General features: G+C 53.0%; 1 protein-coding gene and 1 long non-coding RNA gene across 9 annotated transcripts in view; one reads left to right on the top strand and one right to left on the bottom strand.

Moving 5' to 3' along the window:
- Positions 1–7,998: 7,998 nt before the first annotated feature.
- LOC141569135 (uncharacterized) lies at positions 7,999–15,058 on the bottom strand. The gene is made up of 3 exons (XR_012492540.1): positions 14,436–15,058; positions 9,294–9,424; positions 7,999–9,155 (listed from the first exon to the last, which is right to left on the bottom strand). It is a non-coding gene; the product is annotated as an uncharacterized LOC141569135 (long non-coding RNA).
- Positions 15,059–15,229: 171 nt separating this feature from the next.
- RIMBP2 (RIMS binding protein 2) overlaps positions 15,230–20,467 on the top strand; it is a 124,403-nt gene continuing 119,165 nt past the window's right edge. For 5 of the 8 annotated variants that reach the window (XM_074321028.1, XM_074321032.1, XM_074321033.1 and 2 more), the window contains exon 1: positions 15,728–15,865. The gene's annotated coding sequence lies outside the window, so the exon portion shown is untranslated. Of the gene's footprint in view, positions 15,368–15,727; positions 15,866–16,596; positions 16,805–20,467 lie in introns of those variants that run through there. The other 3 variants (XM_074321025.1, XM_074321027.1, XM_074321026.1) reach the window with 3 other exon arrangements.

Genomic DNA, 20,467 nt, shown 5'->3' with positions numbered 1-20,467 from the left:
GCTTCATGCACTCCCACTTGCCGCCTGTCAGAACTCTGCTTCGGCAATCGGATTGGGAAGCAGAGCTGTGAGCAGATATTTTGGGCAGCATCTCAGCAGAGGTAACACCAGCCATGCAGACATCCTCGACTCCTGGGAAATGTCTCCTGCGAATCTGACTTGACTGCACAAGTTCCCTCACTGGCCCCTGGGACAGTGGCAGCGCAGCAGCAGGCTGAGCCATTCGGCCTGGGCGCAGTCAGGGAAGACGTGACGGGTTGCCAGCCTGCCTCTCGTCCCTCCCACGGAGCTGTGACTCTGCTGCTTCCTCCACCTCAAAGGAGAATGTGCCTCCTCCTGGTTCCCATGTCATGATGTGGGATAGTCCGGCCATGGGTGGGAGCAGGAAGGAAACGGAGAGGAAGGGAGCCAGTTTCAGCACAGTCTGGGGGTGAAATGGGTGCAGCGCAAACTACAAAAGAGGCCGAGAGGCAATCTGTATGATTCGAATGTTGAACAAGAGGTGCTAGAAGAGTACTTTTGTGGGGGGTGGCTGGTGTGGGGAGTCGGGGGGTGACAGGTCCCCAAGGGCGAGGGACTTGGGAAGGGGGAAAGACGTTCAAAGAAATCGCTTCAACTTCTCTGTAGCTGTAAAACGATTCCAAAGTAAAAAGTACATTAAAAAATGTTGCCATGGGTTATGAACTAGGTACCCTGAAAGCTTTACTGAGAAGCACAACTAAAGATTGGAATTTGTGAGTATATGCTATTTTGTGTGGCTCCCGGTGCAGCCTGGTTCTGTGGGGCCCTGGCTTTCACATGGGTTGCACTAAGGTCTTTTAATTCTCTGAACTTGCAGAACAATTATCGTGTCTGTTTTTCTTTATGAGACTTACCACATTCTACTTTACATTTGGATTTTGGAACAAAGTACGAGCAGCCCGTAGCTGAATTAGTGTGTGACCCAAACCACTGGGGACACAGGCAGGTCCCTGGGGCTTTCATCCCAGTCTCCTTTTTGGGCCTGTTCCTTCATGTTTTTACCTCTTGGAATGCCTGGGAGTCCCCGAAAAGGAGCCCGAACCTCTGGGCAGAGTCACATAATAATTTATCCATCTCTGAGCTACAAAGGAGATTGATAGTCTACAGCCACTGGCCTTTTAAACAAGGTTCTCCGGAAGCTTCCATGAGACAGGCTGCATATTTGTTATCTGATTTAGGTTAATGCATCTGTAGGGGAGAGAGAGAGAGAGAGAGAGAGAGAGAGAGAGAGAGGAGAGAGAGAGGAAAGAGAGAGAGAAAGGGAGAGAAGGGAGACTTAAAAACAGCCAAATGCAGTGTGTGAATCCTGATTTGAATAAAATCAACTGTAGACATTGTTTTGAGATAATCAGATAAATGTGCACATAGGCTGGGTAAGGAACTAGTGTTAGTTTTGTTGGATGTGATAATGATGTGAGATTATGTTACTCACAAGTCTGTGTCAGTTTAAGAAAAAAAGCACTGAGACACCCCTCTGTCCATCACCTCTCGTAAGACCTGAGGGCGTGTGAAGGATACCTGGGTGGTGCTGTGTCCTGCAGGGTGTCAGAGGGAGGGGCACTCAGAGGCCTGTCTCACCCCTTCCTGTCTGATCATTTCTCTCCCTCTGTGTCCTTAAACACAGGGACCCGCACATGGTCTTCCTCAGCCAGGGGAATCCCTGCCTTTGGCACATTGTAGACGTCACATTACATAGCAAATGAAGACGCCGTGTCAGGCAGGCAGAGAGGCCGTGGAAGTCAGGAAAGCGTTTTGTCTCAGCAGCTTGAACAGCACCTTTTCCTGCTGGCGCGTCCTTTTACACTTGGCCCCAGGAGGTGCAGAGCTGGCGTAGAAGGCAGAGATGGGAGCTGAGGCTGAGCGGACGGGCCGCTGTGGGTGCCGGGGCGGGGGTGGGGGGTGGGGGGGCACAGAATACAGAAGTAACACGTGGAAGCTCCGCGATTAGCCTGCTCCTGGTGGGGGAGACCCCCGTTTCCCTCTTCCACACAATAGCACGGATCTTATTTGTGAGGGTGTTTCCTTTGTGGCTTGTATGCACGTGGAGTTGTAACAGAGGAAATGAGAATCAGGAGGGTCTCCAGAAGGCTCCAGGTGGGGGTGTGGGCTTGGGGGAAGAGCAGGCCCGAGGTGTATTTACAAAGGAGAGGCGGCCAGCTTAATACTGGGCTGAAGGACGGGCTGGAACCAGAGACCATGGGGCGGGGGTGGGCTTCACGTCCAGGTGTTTCCACTGAGGGACAGGCTGGGGTGTGGGAATGGGCGTAAGAGGCCTGAAAACTCCAGTTAGGGAGATTGCTCACTAACAGGGCCATGAATCTTTAACAACGCAATTTCAGATATTGTGTCTCTTTCTTTCACTGCCTGCCCCATCTATGAGCAAGGTTGAGCCAGATCATTTAAAGGACCAGATTTCATAGATTCTAAGACACACTTTCCCCCCGCCCCTTGCCTGCCACACACACACATTATACCGTCTCTGAAATTTAGTTGAGTTTTAGCATCTGTGGCAAGTTGCAAGCTGTGTTTTGTGTCTTTTGTCACGTGCTGGTCCATTGAAGCATAGTGTTTCATCCAATTGCCTTCACTTTGATGACGTCTGGTGCATCTGCTTAGCTTTCTTCTCTGGGCCTCAGTCTCCCCGAAGGTTCGAAAACAATGGCTTAGCTAATGCCCGAGGTCCTAGCTCCTCAGGCAACCTCGTAGGCTGCTGTGACAGAGCCGTGGAGGAGACAAACCTGACTGTGGGGGCAGAGCCCCAGAAAGTAGTTTCCAGGCTCTCGGCCTCACATAGACAGGTGCTGACTCAGGTAGTAAATGGCCATCAACTGTGATTGCATGGCCATCAGCTGTGGCTAGTTGGCCGTCAGCTGTAACCAGTGAGCCATTGGCCACTAATATAACTGCTGTGGCTACGCTAGCAGAGAGAGAGAGAATGGGGCCTAGCAAGAAGATGGCGGCTGGAATGGCAAGCGTGGATGGCGGTTTGCGGACAGTGTGGATCCAGCCTCCAGTGAGAGTATAGTGCCGCCAGCGAGAATATAGTGGTATGACTCCCCTACCTATGGCTCCGTGGGTGTTCCTTTTTGGCCTCACCATGTCCTGCGTTCTTATGTGGGGAGCGGGAGCAGAGACCCCGCTGGACGCCCTGCATGACACTGACCCTCTCCTGAGGGTCCACGTCCAGGAGCATTGTCTCATCCTCGGCGTGGGCTGCATGGGACTTCAGTGTAACACGTGGAGGTGGTACTTGTTGGCCAAGTAGTTCACTTCGAAGGCGTGCTGGGGTTTGTCACCAGCAGCGCTCCAACTGGGGCCCGTTCTGCTGGCCTGGGAAGTAGTAGCAGTGCTTCTCTTTTAGGGCTGTGACAGCATCGCCTCCACGGCCCTAAAAACGCCCTTAAAGAAATGAACACATTTAAATAGCTGGCACCCACCGTCCTACTAGAGGCTCCATGGGAGGAGAAGGTGGAGGACCGGTGGGGATCACCGCCGGGTGCCCCCAGTCTTGCTGCTTCCGGCTCTCAGCTGTTACATGTTCGTGGAGGGTCCGAGCAGGTGAAACACGTCTTAGTTTGAGCCCATTTTCCCGTCTCTGTTCACTTATGACAAAATGAACTACTTCCGGGAGAGGGGAATTGCGTTCCTGTGTGAGTACCAAGTGACTGGGTTGTGGGGGTCACTCCACCGCCTGTGAGGGAGAACTCCAGCAGTGCAGCCTTTGCACGGGTTTCAGAACGGGGCGCTCCGTGGAAAGATTCGGCCTGGGTTTACTGCGCCTGGCCCTCGTGCCCTCTGAGTGGCGTGTGTTACACCTTGGGGTTGGAGCCTACTGTTGTCATGGAAATGAGTATGTGGCCTGAGAGTGAAGCACCAGTCATTTGGAACAAGACTTTCCCGTATGATTTTTAAACTACCTTGGGCTGAAGCAAACTGTTAAAACCCGTGTTGTAAATAAACGTGGTGAAGAGCAGAGTGTTGGGGTGGAATATATTCCAGGCTGGCACCAGCCGAAGCTGTCCTGGGCCTCATGGTGGGTCAGGGACAAGAGCAGAATGGACAGTTCAGTCGCACGATGGAATTTGGCTGCACTTTATGAGCCGTTGTGTGTATTTGTTGTGCCAGACACTGGACTTTCTTAAACTCAGTACGTGTCTGTTGGAAAAATAAAATAATCAAGGCTTAGATCCAGGCGTCACCAGCTCAGGTGCCTGCTGGTGTCGCTGGACCTAAGTAAGTGAGCTGGGGCAGGCAGGCGAAGCAGAGACGGCCTTCGCTCTTAGAGGGAATTTTGTTTTCTCCCTTTCCCCCCCCCCCCAAATAATGGCTCTCTAGGACTGTTTGTTTCCCAATTTTGAAAGACATTCAAGTGTAAGAAATATTTTATTCCTACTGAATGGTCAGGAAAACAGCTGGCCAAATGACAGTTGCACGGACCTCAGTGGTGGAGAGGCAGCAGGGAATGCGTGGCTCATGGGGCAGCAGAGCACAGCCCTGTCGAGGAAGCCGCTGCTACTCAGCTCGGCTGCCTGCTGCCAGCCGGGGAGCAGGCCACGGCTCCCAGCCCCTCCAGGTTTCAGGAGCTGCACCCCTGGGTCTCAGCCTGAGCGTCCCCTGCATTTCAGTGTTGCAACGACTTGATAAAAACCCCCCTCCCTTATGTGGGGACATGTCCAGAGAACTTAGGGACCTGTCCCTAAGAGGTGGCGGTGGGGGGTGCTGCGGCCATGCAGGCGAGGACGCGGAGAAACGAGGCCACATGCATTGCTGGTGGTGACGTAAAGTGTGCAGCTATTTTGGAAAATAATTTGGCAGTTTCTTCAAAAGGTCAACATAGTTTTGTATGACCCAGCAATTCTATTCCTAGGTATTTATTTACTCAAGAGAAATGAAAATAAACATTCACACACAGACATGTAGACAAATGTTCGTAGTAGCACTGTTGAGAATAGCCCAAAGCAGGACACACCCAAGTCAGCAGGTGAAAAGGTAAACAGTGTGACACATCCACTCAGTGAAATGCTACCCAGCGGTGAGTTAAGCATCGTGGTTGGTGAACCTCAAAACATTCCATGAAGTGAAAGTAACCAGATACACGAGGCTGCTTATTGCAGGGCTTCATTTCTTTGTGATTCTAGGATGGGGACCCCGACAGGGACAGAACACACATCAGTGGTTGCCTGAGGCTGGGAACTTTCCCCGGCGATGGAAGGAAGAGGTTTACAACCGGACTGTGGTGATGGCTGCGTAACCATACCTGACGGAAGCCCATCCAACCTGCCTTTGCAACGGGGGCATTTTGTGGTGTGTAAATTATACCTCAATCGAAGTGCGTTAACAAGTCACGTCCGTCCGTCTGTGCCCCCCCCCAGTACTCCACGGCCCTGAGGACAGCTCGCTGGACCCCCCCACCTCGCTGGACCCCCCCACCTCGCTGGACCCCCCCACCTCGCCCTGCCCCGGGGGTTTCGCATCCTCGGCTCCAGAGGCCTGCAGGGCCTGGGATGCACAGCAGAGGGCGCTCTGTCACAGGCACTGAGTCCGGCCTCTCAGCCCCACTGCAACGGGGCTTCTTTTTCTCCTTGGCAACTGTTTTCTTAAAAACCTTGGGTGGATAGAATGTGTGTCAATCAAGCCCATTTTCTCACTGACCCGTGTGACCCGTGAAGAGCTGTTTATCATTGCTTCTGAAGGGGGCCTCTACTTCAAGCCTCCAAGCCAGCAGTACACACGGAATCCACAAACAATGGCTACCTGTAGGACATCCCTGCCTCAGGGAGCCCTGCCGAGAGTGCTTTTGTGCAACAGAGACAGTTCAGGCCCCCAGAAGGATCCTGAGCCAGCAGGGGACTCCGGTCAATAGGTGGGATAAACCACGGACAGAGTTTTAATATACAAGGCCTCCTGAGAAGGCGACCCCAGGGAGTTTCCCACAATGCTTAGTGGCTTCCAGTAATCCCCTTGGAAGTGGGGGCAAGGGGCACGGAGGAAGGGATCCGTAAGTGACCTGAGCGGGAACAAATGACTCCATGGTCAGAAGCCCTGTGGGAATCCGAATCACTTGGAATTCCGAAGATTAAACAAGTTCACCCCCAACCATGTAACTGTGCTTGGTCCCCGACAGACAGACAGTTGGAACCGAGGTTGGCCAGGTGGTGACAGTGGACACTGCATCCCTCAGCAGTGTCGTCAAAGATCGGGCTTGGTGCTAGGGGGGCTGAAGTGGGACCGGTTTTTAAAAAATCTCATGTACCACGGAGGAGGAGCGAGTCCAGGGCTGCAGACAGACGGGGCCGCGCTGGGCGTTCGGCTGGCAGGAGAGGGCTGGTGCGGGGCCAGACTGGGGAGAACTGGAGGTTCCTGACGACCGTGGTGCCACCGGTTTTGATTGGATGGATTTAAGATGTGATGCCGACGTGTCAAGGCAAGGGCTGTGGGTGGCTGTCAAAGACGGAGTGGCCTCACCGAAGGGATGCGTGCTGAGGCCAGAGGACGGGGTGGTCAGGGGAGAGTAACGGCTGAAGGGCTGGGACCACACAAAGTTTGGCTGGAGGATGAAAATTTATAAAGGGAAAGAGTGGGTACAGGCCCCCGGGACATTAGCATTGAAGGGAGACAGATGTAGCCAAAGAGACAGAAATCCACGTGGTCAGAGTGGAGAAATGAAATCATGTATGAAAAGCAGCCCCCCATCGACAACTTGTATGGCCATTTTCAAGCATAGAAAAATGTGAAATTTGTACCATGAACACCATCTAGGTTCCACAATTAGCATTTTGCTATATTTGTTTTAGCATAAATTTATCCATCTATCCGTCACACCATCTATGAATCCATCTTATTTTTATATCAAAACAGCTTTTCAAATTCTAAAACGCCACACAATGGGGAGTTACCAACCCCTGCTGCCTCCGGAAGTCCTTCCCACTACGCTGGGTGAGCTCGGACAAAGTCTTCCTAGTGCCGCCATCTCAAGGTCTTTACCCTCTGCTTATTCCCGGCACAGAGAATTTGGGAGGAAGGAGAAGGTACTCAGTAGCTGGCACTCGACAGTGAGGGTCATGGATTTTCTCACTGGGCGGGAAGCGCAGTGTGAGCCACCTGGCCCCGGTGACGTCCCAGGTCCTTGGAGCAGCTGGTGTTTCTGCAGATTTTGCTTCTGCGTGGGGTTCGGCTCCCTGTGGCTGAACCGGGGAAATGCTGAGCTGGGCAACGGCAAGTTACTACCACGGAACACACCTAAGGCTTTATAAACACCTGCTCCTTCTGCAAAAATCAGCTAATCTCAGGCACACGGGAACCAGTGAAAAGAGGGAGATGCAAGACAGGCACAGAAGCAGTGGGTACCAGGTCAGCAGTGGGTACCAGGTCAGCAGTGGGAAGTTGTGCTAAGAATTTTGTGCAGCCTTATTTTCCGAGAGGAAAGAAGAGTAACCCGGGAGAACTGAAATCAGCTGTTGGCCTAGATCCTTCCCTATAAACGTGAATCGTGATAATGGTAACAATAGCAGCAATGATAAGGTTAAGTACACCCCACACGGCATAGTCAGCCGAGCACACCTTGAGCTGAGGCTTGGAACCCAGAGACTCATGGGTTGGGTCTTTCGGAAGGAATGGAATAGATCCCCCCACCCCCCATAAATGAGACTAGATAAATAGAGTCCAGCTAAATTCCCAAAGTGTTCCTTAAATACCTTGGAAATGGTAACGATGGTAACAGTAATTCATTACCACCTCACTTATCGAGCCCTGATTGTGCCAAGCGCTTCCCGTTTTATTGCGTTTCAGTCCCACAGTGGTCCTGCCAGGCAGGTATGGTGTTGGCCCCCGTATGACAGACAAGGAAACCGAAGCGTGAAGAGGTGGAACGACTCTTTGAAGGTTTCCTAGAGCACCTAGTACACACTTGATCTGAGCATGCACAGTGTGAGTGAGGAGAGGTTCGCTTCTGCTGCTCTAACAAAGTGAAAATCTCCATGGCTTAGAAATGTTTATTCCTCCATCGGGCTGTGTGTGCATTGCAAGTCCCCGGGGAGACTCGGGGAGAAGGGAGCCCATCCCACGTACGCTTCCACGTTGTGGAGACAAGGAAACGCAATCACAGAGAGCCTGTGGACTCTTAGAACCTTTAGCCCAGAGGACACACACACACACACCCCTACTTGCTCACTGTGCACTGGCCATAGCAAGTCAATGGCTCCGCTGGAGTCAGCCGAGGGGACACAGACGTACACTCTTACCAGAGCTGGCCCGCTCTGTACTCCATTCCCCCACGGCCAGCTCTACGCAGTGTCTGATACACGCACTAGGAGCTGTCTGAGGTCTCTGCCCCCTGTAACCTGTGCAGAGAGATTTCCAGTTGTTTGGGCTTTCTGGAATCCTAATATCCCAAAGGAACACCTTCCAGTGTAGAATTTCTGACCCACAGGAAATAAATTGCACCAGTTTCATCCTGAGTCTGTCACTGGTGTCCCAGCCGCACTTCACGGCTCTGCTGCAGAGTCTGCTGGCTCCTCCTATTCCAGCCCTACGTGTTCTGGCTGCTGTGGTTTCAGGTGGGGCACTGGGCTCTCAGGGCAGCAGGGGGCGCTGCCGGACCTCTCGGTGCCCCGCGCTGAGTCAGGCCGCGGAGTCTGTTTCTAGAGCTGCCCGTCCCTTCTTCCCTTCTGGATCTTGATGAGTGAATGTCATGGTCACACACAGCTTCTTGGTGGTCATTCCCACTTGCCATTTCCCAGACGCCTGGGCTCATAACGTTCCAGAGCATGTCCTCATTTCGATCCTGGCAGCTGGCTGGACAAACAGACCAGGTGGACGAGCCGCCAGCACAGTGAGGCGGCTGGACACTCATCCTTTATTTATCCATGTAATGGGACCCTGCTGGAGCTTGAGGTATACCGATGCTAGGGCTGTGTCTTAACTATATCTGCAGCACGTTAATAATTGAACAGAATGGGGAAATGTTTAGTTTGGGGGAGGCAAGTCGGAGCCGTCATGTTTATGCAGGGGACATGCCTGACTCAGGATTTAAGAATTAAGTCCGTAGTTTAACTGAAAATTATCTTCTTGTGGGAGGGACACCAGGAAGGAACCCTGAGACAACGTAATGCACAATATTTCATCACAACTGTTCTCTGGAGCCCAAGATAGAAAAAAAAAAAAGAAGAGAGAGAAAAATTATTGTTATATCAGTTAAAAGTGGGTTTGACAAAAACCATAGAATATATAGCTGACAGTGTCGTAAACATATAAGGCTTAATTTTTTTTCTCACAGAGAAGAAGTTTGAATGTAGGCAGCTGCTGGCCATGGTTCAGTGGCTCAGGGGTGTCGGGGCTGTGATGATGCTTCTCTTGGCCCTTCCTTCATGAGTGCAGATGGCTGCCACAGCTCCTGCCATCACATCTGTATTCAGGACAGGAAATAAGAGCATGAGGGATAACACTGACCTCATCGGTTCCTGTTTATGAAGAAAGCAAACACGTTCCCAGAGCGCATCAGACCGGTGCTCACAGCTCACTGGCCAGAATACTGCTCCACGGTCATCTCTCACTCCCCCAGAGCCGGGGACACGGCCACTCTCACTCAATCAGCTCCTGTTTATGTAGAAAAAGGGATGGATGGGGATTGGGAAGGGTCAGCAGCGTGTGCCACACTAGCCAAACCAATCGTGCATGACACCCTGTTTCTCTCCTTTTCTGTCTTAGGAAGATGGCCCGTCTGTGCCTGGGAGAAGGACAATGTACTCTGCAAGGCGACATTCCACCGAATTCAAGAGTTAGAGGGAGGAACCCAGCCCGGCGGCAGGTACCCAGGGCTGAGTTAGAGGGAGGAACCCAGCCCTGCGGCAGGTACCCAGGGCTGCCCGACTGGGAGGGCACCCAGAGATCCGTGCACAGGAGATGAAGAATGGGGGCCTGAGAGCAGCTTGGGTGTCTCAGGGTAAATCCTCTCTGCACTCCAGGCCTGTAAATAAATGAACCCCAGAGCGTGAATTACCAGGACTGATTCAAAGCTCTGTCCTTGGGTGCTTTGAGGATTTTCTTCTAGATTTTTCTACTGTTCTATTTTAGCATTTAAAAAAACTTTTTATTTTGATATAATTTAACACAGAAAAGCAGCAAGAATAGCATAAAAAACTATTTTATACCCAGATTCATCAAGTGTTGTATTTTGCCCTAATTTATCATTTATCTATATGTTTATGTATCTATATATCTATGTACCTATATCTATCTATCTATCTATCTATCTATCTATCTATCCATCTATCTCCTATCCATTCATCCATCCATACACAGAGTGAGGGAGAGGGAGAGAGATTTTCCTCCAGAAGCATCTATTTGAAAGTAAATTGCAGATATATTGTCCCTTTATCCCTAAATATTTCAGTGTGTTTTTTCCTAAGAATAAGGACATTCTCTTACACACCCACAGTACAGTGATCAAATATGAAAGTTTAACACTGATAAAACACTATAATCTGTAGTCCCCATTCAAATGTTATGGATTGCCCCAATAATGTCCTACACGGCGCCTTCTTTCCTGGGCCAGTGTCCGATCCGAGGCGCACGCTGCATGCTGCCATCACGTGACGTCTCTTTAGTCTCCTTTAATTCAGAACAGTCCTCCAGCCCCATCTTGTCTACTGTGACCTTGACATGTGTGAGAGGACAGGCCAGTCCCCGTTCAGACTGCCCCTGGGTTTGGGTTTGCCTGATGTTTCCTCGTGGTTCAGTTTCGCTGTGAAATCTTGGCGTGACGACTGCCGGAGCGGTGCTGAGTCTTCCCAGGACCCACGTGATTTGGGCTTGTCGTGTTACTTTGGCTGCCTTGTGGGGTCGAGTCTGTCAGACAGCAAGTAATTGGTTGCGTGATACTTCGAAGCTATGCAAATATCCTGTTTCTCGTCCATGTATTAGGGTGTATGCCCCATAACAGTTTTTCTCGGTGGGGATATCTAATTAAAACGTTTGGAAACCTTTGACCAGGGAATGGCAAGCTTTTCCTGTAAAGGTTCAGATAGTAAATCTTTTAGGCTCTACAGCTCGTATGGGCTTTGTTGCAACTCCTCCACTCTGGAAACAGCGATGGGCACGGCAGTGTTCCAATACATCTTTATTTACAAAGACGAGTGGTGGGCCAGAGGGAGCCCATGGCCCTGCACTTCATACCTCGGTCAGCTGGTCTACCCTTAACAACCGGGAATTTTCCCTTATGAGTGATTTTCCTATTCTCTCGGGTCCCACCCAGAAGCTTCAGGATCTTAATTCTTGGTGCACAGATTTTCAAAGGATGCATCAAATTATGCAGCAGCCGGATGCTCAACCTGAAAGGCGTTGTGACATCACCTGTGGTTAGAATGGCCAGGTCCCCTAGAGGCTCAAGAAGAAGGGTCAGGGACCATCCATGTGTTGCTCAGGTCTGCACAACTTGAGATTAATCTGCGTTATTTTTGGTGGGGCTTGAACTCTCCCGCTTACCACAGGCCTCTCTCTTCCCTTTTTCCACCCCCCTTCCCACATCGATGGGTTCTGTTTGACCCTGAAAACATGTCTGTCTTCCACCCCTTTGTGAAGTCTTGACAATCAGGGAATCACTTTAGAATTCCTATCTCTTGTAGCCATGGAATGCTAAATCCCACATGGAAACTTAACCAAATCAGGATGTTTATATTTAGTGCCCCAATTAGCCACAGTCCAGGAAGAGAGCGTCCGTTGTCGTGTCGTGTGGCTGCCCCTGGGGAATCCGAGAGCTTGGAGGGTTGTAGTTATGAACTTAATTGCTTTAGCTCCGGTTGCTTCTGCAGCTCGGTGACATGACCTGAAACACGTCGGCCAGTTGTGGTCACAGTATTATATTCTGGTCATGATTCTGGGGGGGTCAGGATCCCCAGGCTTCTGCGCCCCAGCTACTTGGGGGTGCCACCAGCAAGTCGGCGGTGAGGGGCGTGAGCGTGAGCCATGTCTTGGGAATGGTAGACTTGTGTGTTGGTTGGAGACAATCTGTTGGTTTATTTCTCAGGGAGGAAGGTCTGGAAGATTCCCAGTGTGGGGCTAGCCTGACATCATCCTCGATGGTGAAACCACCGGTTCTGCCGAGAGTGGTGTTTTCCTCCTGGTTCTGTCAGCCGGTGAAAACACGTTCAGTGAGAGGCTTGGGCCTGTCCTGGAAGACGTAGCGGGACTCACTTTGACCCTGTTTACACGGAGGGAAAGCGGAGACCTGCGCAGTCAGCCCCCTCTCGGCTGACACTGACTTCTAAAAGTTGAAATGGAGGCTTCACTCTCACATTCTGTGGCTCTGAGTTTTGAGTTATTGGAATAATGTAGAAAAAGCTGAGTTGGTTCCATTAAAACACCCAGCCACAGACTCTCTCATGCCAAGCGAACGTTCCTCTCGCAAGGGAGCCGAGAGCCCCAAAAGGGAAGAATGCCGCTTTCTCACATCTCACACGTAACCGTCCGTGTATCCAAGCCCATTCTGTGGGTCTGTCTGTTCACACAGCGAGAACACACAGTTCTATTTATGTGTTTATGATATATTTTAATGTCTGATAAGGCTAGTATCTTTTTCTTACTCTTTTTTAACCCTAAAAAGTGTTCAGATTATACTTTTGTGCTAAAATTTAGAATCAGCACCCATAGATCTAAAATATCCTGCCTTTACATTTATTGCAATCATATTAAATATTAAGGGAATTATAGGGAGAATTTTATAAAATAAAATAAGCATCCCATCCAAGCATAGGGCATGCTTTTCTCTTTATTCAATTTTCCTGTTCTGTTCCTCAGTTTTCTTCATGTGTAGCTTACACATTTCTGATTCGAATCATCTGTAGGGATGTTTTTCTTTTCGTATGCTGTTAGAAATGGGATTTTTTCCTTTCCATTATATTATATTTCCTGACTGGCTGTTCTTCCTGTGCAGGAAAGCTGTTGATTTTTACATATTATTACATGCAATAATGCACAGGTTGTTTTTGCTGGGAACAAAATTAATGTGCTATTCTATTCTATCCCAGAGCATATATAGAATTCTCCTATTATTCTGTTCTCCGTGTCCAGTCTTACTTGTGGCACTTTCATGGTTCAGTTGGGCTTGCCCAGTATCCTGCCCAGACGCCGCCTGCCTTTCAAACCTCCCGCCTCGACTCGCCTGCTCCGGGGACGGGGCAGTGCCTGCATTTGTCCCAGTGCTGAGCCTACGGCGAACCCCAGGGCTCTGATGTCCTCTGAGAAGGCTCAGGCGAGCACACTTGGCCGCTGGCCTTGAAACTGGCCTCACGGAGCTGGCTGGGCCCAGGGCCTACGGGTTCTGAGGCTAAGAGTCTACACAGCCCTCTGAGGGGTTCCAGGGCCCTGCTGGTCTGCTGCTTTCGTGCCACGAAGCAAATGGAGTCACGGGCATTTTCTCAGATATCCGTCCGAATGGGAACTGCCTGGCTGCGCCTTTCTCCACATCGAACCTGGAAAACTCTGAATGCACCTTTGCATCTGGCACTCTCTGACGTCTGGCGAACACCCCGTCCACAGGTAGTTATGGGGGCCTCCAATAGCCAAATGGGCCAGGGAGTAGCACACCTTTTGTGGTCTGTTTCCGGTCCGGGCCAGAGCTAGCTAGCTGGAGGGGGGCCTCTAACAAGCACCCAAGGGGTTACCTTCTTTGATTTCTTCCAGGAAGCGGGTCTCAGCCCCCCAGCTCATTTTCAAAGCTGGGTAACTCTTTCCGCTGTGGGGACCATGTCCCCCTCCTTCCTAGAGGCAGATGGCGTCCCGTGGACCACTAGTTACCTAAGAGCAGGCCTGTGAAATTCTCTGCTTTCTTACCTCGTCCACTATCTCGTGGACAAACTCACCTGAGATTTGTGAGTTTGGCACAGAGGAGGAATCCCTGCCTTCCTTTCTGGTGGGACAGCGTGAGTCTTGCAGGGACCTGCTCCTCTGCTGGCCTCAGCTGGCCCCGTCAATGACGTTCGAAAAGAGTGAGTCCTTTCTAAGGCGGGACAGCTTTCTCTTCTGTCAACTTCTTTGTCTCCCAAACAGCTATTAAGTGGGTGTCTGTCCCCTTAGAAGCAGGGGTGACACGTTTTTAGATGCGGGAATAAAATGACAGGCTGCAGGCCTCCAGTCAGGACTGAGTGTGGCTCCCAAATCGTATGCTGTTCTCATGGCCCTTTCGTCTCCTTCTCCGTTTTCTGTGTGGTGAGCTTCACATAACACAATGAACCATTTTAAAGCAACAGTTCCGTGGCATTTGGTGCATTCACAATCTTGTGGAACATTTATTTATGTTGTGTGCCTTTATCTAGTTTCAAAACATGCCCCTCAGCCCACAAGGAGACCCTGTCTGAATTAGTGGTCACTTCCCCCACCACCCCCGGCCCCCATGCCCAGAATCTATAGCACTAACCTACCTTCCGTCTATGGATCTGCCTGCTCTGGACGCTTCACATAAATGGAATCATGTGATCTGTGGCCTTTGGCGGCTGTCACTCAGCTTCATGTCTTCAGCGAGTGACAGTCTCTTTCCTCTGCATGGCTGAGTAGTATTCCATGCGTGTGTGGGGGGGCCCTTTGTCCGGCGGGCATCCGTCTGTGGACCTCGGGCCGTGTCCGCCCGTGGCCATGGTCACTGGTGCTTCTGTGAACACAGCTGTGGGCCATTCTCTCCATGGTCTTGGGCCAGCTCCTCTCTTTCCCTCGTCCATCCTTGTGAAGGGGCCTGATAGCTCTGTCGGCAGAATGAAAATGGGAGCCACGCGGTGGTGGGCTGCCTACCGCTGACCACAGCACAGACTCTGGCTGGTGAACGTGTGCTGACTCGTGACTCGTGACTGTGGGGGTGGGGAGCTGAGGAGCCGCAGCCTCCAGGCTCATTCCAGGCTCTCCGTGGTCACAGCAACAGGGCCAGTTCCAGGAGGAAAACCTTTGCTCCACCCCCAGAGACCCCTGTGCTGCAGCCGGAGAAGCTGCCCCAGGAAGGAGCTGCCCACTGGGCCCTGAGTTTTAGGCCACTGTGGTCCCCAGTGCGTGCACAGTTTCAGCCCCTGCGGGTCCCTAGACAGCGGTCAGTGGGAGTCGGTGTGTGGGGCTGGACACAGGGCTTCCCCTTGGAAGGGCTAGATTGCTCTGCATCTTTACATGATGCACTTTCCCTCCTGGGGAAGAAAGTATGTGTGTGTGAAGTCCAGGCCCGGATGCCTGGCTCGTCCTCTCCGTCTCCTCCCGCGTTGCTAGGTACCGGTGGGTCTGTGCAACAGCCTGAACTTCTGGGGGGAGGAGGAGGACGCAGCGCTCTGTTTCCTCTTCCTTCTGGAAGCCTGGGGGACCAGGGAGCGGACCAGAGGTAAAGACCCCTCAGCCGGCGTCTTTCCACGACCACGTAATTCCTGGCAGTGGGGGGCATATAGCTCCGGGGCAGGGGCGAGCAGGGGGCGGGTTTCACCTCCTGGGCTGCAAGACCGGCTGCCGGCAGGGGAGATGGGCGCAGTTACCCACCGAGGGAGCCAGCCACGCGAGCCCTGCTGGGCTGAGGCTGGCTGCTCCGCCTCCATTTCTGTCCCAGCTTCAGGCCACAGCTAAAGGAAGCTGGCAGCGAGGGGAAAGCCATCTTGTGTGCGTGTGTGCGTGTGTGTGTGTGTGTGTGTGTGTGTGTGTGTGCAAACACTGGCGTTTCAGAGGCGCTGCGCCCCGCTGCCTGGCGGCTGGTTCTCGCCCCCCGCGCCCTCCCCCGCCCCACCCCCTCGCGGCGCCCTCCCTCCCGCGCCCCGGTTTGTAATCTGACACAGTAGACTGCAGTTGTCTCCGCGGTGGCCGTCCGAGCCTTGGCACTGCTGCATGCAAGGTAGGCTGAGATTGTTTTTTTCTCCTAAAAATAGCCTCGCGTGCCCTCACCTTTCCGCACCCGGCTGCAGCGGCGTGGATCGCGGGGCCGTGGCCGGAAACTGCCCTGACAAAGTTTATTTCCAGCGGTTTGAGGGTGCCCTTCAGCAGGGGTCCAGGTGACGGGAGGCCGCAGCGGCGGGTCCTGGTGCAGGCGAGCCGGCCGCGGGGTCCCCAGGCCCTTGGCCCCGCGGATGCTGCACCGCGCTGCTCGGTCCCGTGGATCCCATGGGCCCGTGTCCGAAGGGCAAGGCTGACCGTGCGGCTCTGCGGTGGGGTTTCCTCTCCCCTCCCACCCCAGCTTTGCAGAAATGCCCCTCTGGGCGAAGTTTGGCCGCACCCCAATGCCTTCCTGAGCCCGTGATGTGATGTCTGATTGTCTCAGGTCTCAGCCTCTCGGGGCTTTGGACGGGGTCTTCCTGTGGGGTGGGGCTGGAGTGGGGGAGGGAATGTGCCCCCAAATCCAAGAGTTGGCTGTTCATCCACAGCTCGCTGGGCTCAGATGCCCGATGCACTGAGCGCGGAGCCAGCACGTAAAGAATTTGTCAATTCATGTCCCCCAGGCTGACTTGAATAATTTGTTTGTCAAAACAGATGTTCCCGGCAGAATGTGTGTGCGTGTGTGTGTGCGTGTGTGCCTGTGTACACGCAGCAGGCTATTTGCCCGGCAGACTCTCCCCTGCAAGCTGTATTTGCACCTGCACAAGAGGTGTTTACAGGACCACCTGCCCCCAGGGAAGTTGGCTTTGGGGGAGCCAGGGTGGGGCGAGGGTGTGGCTTGTTCTCCTGAAGCTGAGGCCTCTGTGGAAGCAGGTTGCTCCTATCCCCAGGGAGCCCACGCTGGCTGTCCCCACCAGTTTCAGGCTGAGGGCTGGGCAGTCGCAGGGTCTTTGGATGTTGGGTGAGTTCAGAGGTTGGGGGCTTGGGGAAGGAGAGGGAGGGTGCCAGGTCTAAGCTGGCATTTCCCTGCATCATCTCCTTTCACTTGAGAGACCCCACCTCATCAAGGGAAGATAAATGGCCCAGATGGGAGCGTGAGCTCACTCTGAAAATGGAAGGTTAGGTGGGAAGAGGGAGGCTGTGGAGGCCTGTGAGACTGTGTCTGGGGGGGGGGCATGGGGCACCCCTCCTCTGTGTGCAGTTTCTGAGCCAGGAGTGACTGGGCACCAACAGAGGCGAAGTTCTTCAGGCTCACGTCTTTTGCGCGGGGAGCAGTCTGGGGTCCTCTGGGAAATACCCGCCCCCCTTCCTAGACAGCGGCCCCTCTGCTTTCTCTTGGCTCTGCCGGAATCTCCTGGAATTGGTTTCTGTCCTGGGCCTGGCTGCTGGCACCTGTTATTTGGGGTTTTGTATCTCAGAGTGTTGTGTGGGCTCCTGGGATGTGAGTTCCGAGCCTCCAGGTGGGATGGTTGCTACGATCCTGGCTCAGTCGGGCTCATGGCTTCAGTGTGGGGCTCGTGTGGGAGGAAGGCGGGCGGGGGCCCATCTGCGGTGTGGGGTGACTGGGCTGTGCCCCGGGTCCAAGGCTGCACAGACGGCCATATGGCACTGTACCCAGGGCATGGAGCAATGCGTTTTGAGGTTATTTGGAGAAGTGGCTGGCAGCTGATATTACCACCTTCCCCTTCTGAGAAGATGGCAAACTGGGTCAGGGAATGGAAGGCTGGCATTGTCAACAACCCGGGAGGTGTTTGAACTTGAGGGGCTGGCCCCTTCCCCAGCGATAGGCTTCTGTGTCCGGCTCACCCCAGAGCATGTCTGTGAAGACGTGTGGGCGTGGGCATGGAAAACCTTCCCCAAGTGAGGCCGAATGCACACTGGGCTGAGAACTGGCAAGGCAGAAACAAGGCCAGCGACCCAAGCCAGCGGCTCCTGCACGGTGGTTTCCAGTGTCACTTGCTGTGCTACATGCGTGGCTGGCGGCTGGGGGAGGACAGCCAGTGGCAATGGGTGTGAGCAGAGCCAGAGCCGAGAGACTCTGTTCACTCCCATTGCCTCCTCTGAGTGTTTGGAATGAAGGTTGAAGTTTCCATTGGAGCAGGGTTCTCAAATGTTAGCAGGCACCGGAGTCCCTGGCGGGAAACACAGTCTCTGACTGAGCAGGTCTGTCTGGGGCGCCCAGAGTTCACATTTCTCAGCTCCCAGGGGTCCCGATGCTGCTACCCAGGGACCCACTTTGAGAACCTCTGGGCGAGCGCAGGACCACAAGGTGCTGAAGTGTCTCTGGGAGGCGCCCTCTGTCCCCTCTGTCGCTGGTTGATGGTCATAAGTGAAGTGTGATGAAAACAGCACTCGCCTCTCAGCTGGGTCAGTCTCCTGAATGCTCATGCCTCCCTGTGCCAGGAGCCGCCTCCAGCATCTTCCCCAGGCTGCCGGCATTTCCCACGTCTGCTGGAGGGTTGGGGTCTGTGTGGTCCTGAGAGCCCGTGAGGGACTGGACTGGCTGTCCTGGTCTGTTACGGATGAAACAGAGTGACCGACACCAACTTCTAGAAAGTTCTGTCTTTGATTTCTCTGATTCCTTTTGGATTAGATTGTTCTATTCCATGACCCGTGCTCCCCCAGCTCTGCTTTCCGCTTCCATCCATTTGAAAAGCTATCTGGTCTTGTTATGGAGCCTGTTCCAGGGCTTGTCTGGGCTGCCTGCTGGGAGCTGCTGCCACTCTTGTTCCTGGTGCCTGGGTGGCTGGGGGGCGGTATTCAGCACACTCCTGTCCCTACCTGCTGTCATAACTGGTCCCACCTTTCCTTTCTCTCCCCTTCCCTTCCCTCTCTTCTTTTCTCTCTCCCTTTCCCATGGCCTCTCTTTCTGTACCTCCCCTTCTGTCCCGCCCCACACGCCCTGTCCTTTCTCCATCATCAGCAACCCCTTCAACGTGTTTGCTGTGGAACCTTGAACTTCAGTGTAGGTAAGATGTTAGTGCTGTTATGTATGTCACTGTTCTGATGAGGACGAACCCCATTCTTCTCTAGACCTGGTTCTGGTCCCGTCTTTTCTCACGTGCCCTGTGCTTTACAATCTGTCTCGCCGCTGTGTGTACTTCTGGTTCGTTACTTCTAACCGCGGCATAATATTCCGTCATATTCATGGACCATGTGGTGCCAGCCCGTTCCCCAGTGAGGGCCCGAGGCTGGCGACACAAACGGTGCTGCCACAGACGTCTTTGCGCGTGTCGCTTGTGGTCCTGCGTGAGACTCGTACCGAGTGCACCTCGGAAGTGGATTGCTGAATCTAGGGGCACGTCTGCTGCATCTGAGCAAGGTCTTCCAGGTGTACCCCTTTCCCCACGCCCTCACCAACACTGAGCACATCTGACTTTCTAATGTTCGCGAAATCCTCCTGTCCCCGGAGATCCATACTCCCTTTCTCCCTGAAGACGGTTGAGAGAGGGGGTTATAAGACCCTGCAGTTCCAAACCAGCAGCTGAGCGGGAGGCAGTGTGGAGCTGGGCGGGTCTCCAGGTCTAGGTGACAGGCTTGCATCTCTTCAGAGGTGGGGAGAGGGAGGTATGTGAGACCGGCCCTGCCTGTGTGTCAGGGCCCTGGGTAACGGGCCATCTTTGTGAATCAGGTGGGGGGTGCATTTGGCCCAGTCTCACATCGGCAGAGTTTCAAATTAACCCCTTGATTTCGGAAGCTGTGTTCTCAGTCACCAAGAACCACTGAGAAGACTTGAAGAAGGAAACATTTCTCATACAATTGTCTGTTACTGTGTCAGTCCTCCCAGGATTCAGTTCCTGGAAGGCAGCAGTTGTGACTTATTTATCTCTGTGTACTCAGCGATGAAGGCAGTGTGTTCACTTATTCATTCAACAAGCATCTGAATACTTATGAAATACTAAGTCGCATTTTAGGTGCTAGGCAGAGAACTGCAATCAAGATAGATGAGTCCCTGCTTTCCTGGGATTGTGTGTGTATGTGTGTGTGTGTTAGACAGCAAGCAGGTGAATACATAACACAAGAGACAACCAGACAGAGGGAGTGCCATGCAGAGGATTACGACAGCCTCATGTGAGACACTGTGACAAGGTGGCCCCGAAGGCTGCATGGAGGAGGCGGCATTGAAGCTGAGCCACGAGTGATGAGTAAGGGCCGGGCGTGCAGCTGCCAGTGTGAAGACCCTGAGTGTTTGAAGGAAAGAAGTCGCTCTCATGGGTTCAATTCTCATCAACTGCTGTGCAGGAGGTGCTGATGGGATGTGTGGGTGACGAGGGGCTGGAATCCCCAACCCTTCACTCGTGGACCCTCAGCGTCAGGCGTGAGCTCCCAGGGGCGTCTGGACAGCAGTGCGTGGGTACCATTTGTCAGCTCCATCCTAGGCAGTTGGGTGTGGGGGTCCCTCTGCCTGAAGTGCACACGCCCCCCGTTTCCCTCCTCCCTACCCCCAGGCAGTGCCACGTGGAGAAAACCTCATTGCTCTGCTTGTGGAATAGAGGCCTTCTGAGTGGGACCTGGCCGTGTTGCCCACCTAGCAGAGCTGGCCTGGGACTTTGCTACGATGCCCTCCGAAGGGACACGCTTGGTGTCAAACCCAGCATATACTCCGTGATGACAATATTTAGAA

Source organism: Rhinolophus sinicus, linkage group LG16 (assembly GCF_036562045.2).
Source record: "Rhinolophus sinicus isolate RSC01 linkage group LG16, ASM3656204v1, whole genome shotgun sequence".
In the NCBI taxonomy this organism is placed as follows: Eukaryota; Metazoa; Chordata; class Mammalia; order Chiroptera; family Rhinolophidae; genus Rhinolophus; species Rhinolophus sinicus.
The sequence above is the reverse complement of the archived record's forward strand: the minus strand, read 5'-3'. Positions and strand labels throughout refer to the sequence as shown.